The following is a 3,949-nucleotide window of genomic DNA, read 5'->3' as shown; positions in this document are numbered from 1 at the left end:
TTTGATCGGTTGACGTGGGGTGGCTGTAGTGCTGCTCGCGACAGAGAAAACAAAGAGAAGCAGAGAGATTGAATGTGTGTGTGTGTGTGTGTGTGTGTGTGTGTGTGTGTGTGTGTGTGTGTGTGTGTGTGTGTGTGTGTGTGTGTGTGTGTGTGTGTGTGTATTTGAGTGTGCGTGTGTGTGAGAGTGGGAGAGATAGAGAGAGATGGAGAGAGAGATGGGGTGAGGCAAACTGAAAAGGTGGAACCTGGAATACTGTGGCGGAGAATTTGAACGGAGAGTCTGTATGGTGGGACTGGGAAAGCGTGGAATACAGGAGGGAGGCAAAATAAAGCGACTTCACATTTTAAAGTAGGTTTGAAATTTTGCAGCACACGGTTATTCTTCCCGATGTTTGTCTGGATGGGAACATTTCAGATGTGAGCTCCGTTGAAACCACAATGCATCCTCATGCGACAATACATGACAATAGGTTTGAAGGCTAATTCTCCCGTTACGCAGTGTACGTTATCCACGAACCTCCTTAGGTTTAAATCCGTTTATGTTCTCCTGTAAATTATATGTAATTTCTATTAATTCTTCTTTCTTTAATTTACCTTTGCCAGGTTTGAAATACAATGCGCTACTGCTAGAAAAGCGAATGTTCATTATATTAACACCTGGATGCCCATGACAGTAAACTTGAACACAAACTGAAAAGTTGAGCCTCAAGTTCATTTGAAGCGCTGACGCCCAAACAATGTTTCTGCCCGGAATTGAACTGGGGACCTTTCGCGTGTAAAGCGAATGTGATAACCACTACACCACAGAAACCGTGCAAAGCGCTTAATGCCTTGCGCTCTTGAGCAATGACTCGAGGCACCCCCTCACCGCCCTGCTCTGAAGTACAGCAATAAGTACAAAACATTGACCACTGTTCCTTTCCGTTTTCAGTAACAAGTATTACATAGGTTAGAGAGAAAAATTCAATCGTTTAGGACTTTATTCCATGGAGCGTAGAAGAATGAGGGGAGACTTGATAGAGGTATATAAAATTATGATGGGTATAGATAGAGTGAATGCAAGCAGGCTTTTTCCACTGAGGCCAGGGGAGAAAAAAAAATCAGAGGACATCGGTTGAGGGTGAAGGGGGAACAGTTTAAAGGGAACATTGGGGGGGGGGTTTCTTCACACAATGAGTGGTGGGAGGGTGGAATGAGCTGCCAGATGAAGTGGTAAATACTCGCTCACTTTTCACATTTAATTAAACCTTGGACATGTACATGGATGAGAGGTGTATGGAGGGATATGGGCCAGGTGCAGGTCCATGGGACAAGGCAGAAAAATGGTTCGGCACAGCCAAGAAGGGCCGAAAGGCCTGATTCTGTACTGTAATGTTCGATGGTTCTATGGTTATGCGCCATATACAGAGATATGCATTAACAATTTCCTGTCGGATGTTGGTTAAGGCGCGACATGTGATAGTTAACTAAACTGTGTTGTATTAATAGGCAAGGAATTAAAACACCTTCTGTACTCTAGCTTCCAGTAGTCTCCACAGGGTGGCGCTCGGGCTCACGTGCGAAATTTAACAGTGCCTTTCAGCTTTCCCACCCTGTCTCTCTCGTCCGTTCTCTTCACCTCAGATTACAAGTTAATTGAAGCAAGTGAGAGAACCATGTGCCGATACACTTATATACAACAGGACGCGTTACGAGCCAGGGTTACTTGTGAGATGATGTCAGCTGTATAGTAACGAATCACGGCTAATCGTCCCACCGAGTCCGCACTGACACCAGACATACCGTCACACTGATATTTTATTAATGGTCACCGTCCAATCTGTTCCGTCGGATCGCAACCAGACCAAGACATCAACGGCCAATTAAACGACCTATCGAAGGAACATTATATCGGTAACAACAGCCTTCAGGAACGGAGCGGCAAGTCGATCAGCTCTGAGGTCGCAGTGGAGTGATCACTCTCCAGCCGGAAGAACGTCAGCAGAATCGAGGGAGGGGTCGTTTCTTGAACAGAGGCTTGGTGATCTCGGGACATGTGAGAATTATTTTATAATTCGGCGCAGAAAGACTGCAGGTTCATGTTGAGAGAGCGGGAGAGTGATATCAGTATCTCGATACCATTTCCGGCCATTGAGGTTACGATTAATATCTCTTTTTTTTCCGCGTGTGCCTGAAGCTTATTGTGGACTTCAGGAAGGAGAGAGAAACCAATCCTCATAGAGGGATCAGAAGTGGAGAGAGTAAGCAGTTTCAGGTTCCTGGGTGTTAAGATCTCTGAGGACTTAACCTGGTCCCGACATATCGATGCAGTTATGAGGAAGGCAAAACAGCGGCTATCCAGTACTTCATTAGGAGATTAACGAATAGACTGAAACAACTTCTGGAGAACATTCTGACAGGCTGCATCACTGTCTGGTTTGGGGGAGGGCGGCGGGAGTGTTGTTACTCTACCGGAAGGAGAGATGGGGAGATGGGGAGCCTTATGATCATGCGGATGAGAGCTATGGATGGTGGAGAACAAGTGAGCACTCAGTACTCAGTCGGTGAACTTTCCATGAGCGAAGGTAGCAGCGACAATTACAGTCTGATTCTTAAAGGAACAGTAGCATCTAACCATTCTCCGGCGGAAATCATTGTCGAGACTTGGATGACAGTGTCGCAAGGACGTGGCGGTGGAACGAACCCAAGTGCTGAACACGGGCGCGGAGGCCAAGTCGGGAGGTGTTACTGTCGTAGCGAGCGTGGAATGGGTACCAAGGGAGTGTTTACCCGGAGTCTTGGTTTTAGTAGAGAATTCAGAAACGATGCTAGACTGATAGTCCTAAGAACCATGGAACGAGGTTACTCATACACGAGTCGACTAACAAACTGGCAGCTCCTAGTTGTGGTCACAGGATTTTTACACTGCGTTTGCTGATGGAAAGCAGGTGTTTGTAGGTAGTGGAACCTGGGAATGATTGGGAACTAAACGAGATGATTAAGGCACAATTTCTGAGCCTGGTGCCAGAGGGGTCAATGACAGGCATCCTTTGATATGTTGGAATGATAACGCTGCAACCCTTCCCTGGTTGGGAACAGATTACTTGATGTTAATCTTCATCTTCTCCTGAATCTTTCTTCGTACGTTGTTACTCTGTGTGTCCAGACGCCACATTATGGCTGAAAATTTTAACTTTCATTTCAGTTGATTATCCGCTCGCAGTGCTACATTTTCTCAGGCAGATGATGTGAACGTTCACTTACCTTTCTCACTTGAGGTCCATCCAATAATATATCATCAATGCCGCTAAATCTGGGGCACCAAGTGAGAGACAGCTAGTTACCGAACCGCTAACTATTGGATCGTGACATTCAGTCAGCCTTTGTAAATCTGTCCAGTAATACTGAGAAAGTAATCTTTTCTCAAACTCCACAGTGCTTCTCATTGATAATCGCCTTGTCAATTCCGCTCCATCAAATTCGCAATATCTGATACAGCACAACCAGACAAAAACAGACAGCAGACGTCAGGCAGCAAGACAGACGAGTAGATAGACAGACAGACAGACAGATAGATAGATAGATAGATAGATAGATAGATAGATAGATAGATAGATAGATAGATAGATAGATAGACAGACAGACAGACAGATGGATAGATAGATAGATAGATAGATAGATAGATAGATAGATAGATAGATAGATAGATAGATAGATAGATAGATAGATAGATAGATAGATAGATAGATAGATAGATACAAGCACTCAGACAGTTATGCCGACCGGCCCTGTGGTTCAGAAGGAGAGGGAAAGGAAGAGGAAGGCAGGAAGGCAGTAGTAATAGGGGACTCTATAGTCAGGAGTTCAGACAGGCGATTCTGTGGACACAGGAAAGAAACTTGGAAGGTAGTTTGCCTCCCAGGTGCCAGGGTCCGGGATGCTTCTGATCGCGTCCAAGATATCCTGCG

At 45.4% G+C, this 3,949-nt stretch overlaps 1 non-coding gene across 1 annotated transcript; it reads right to left on the bottom strand.

Annotated features, from left to right (window-relative positions):
- Positions 1-740: 740 nt before the first annotated feature.
- trnav-uac (transfer RNA valine (anticodon UAC)) lies at positions 741-813 on the bottom strand. The gene has a single exon. It is a non-coding gene; the product is annotated as a tRNA-Val (tRNA).
- Between the last annotated feature and the right edge of the window lie 3,136 nt (positions 814-3,949).

This window comes from Hemitrygon akajei, unplaced genomic scaffold (assembly GCF_048418815.1).
Source record: "Hemitrygon akajei unplaced genomic scaffold, sHemAka1.3 Scf000053, whole genome shotgun sequence".
NCBI classification, from domain to species: Eukaryota; Metazoa; Chordata; class Chondrichthyes; order Myliobatiformes; family Dasyatidae; genus Hemitrygon; species Hemitrygon akajei.
This window is presented reverse-complemented; position numbering and strand designations above follow the sequence as displayed.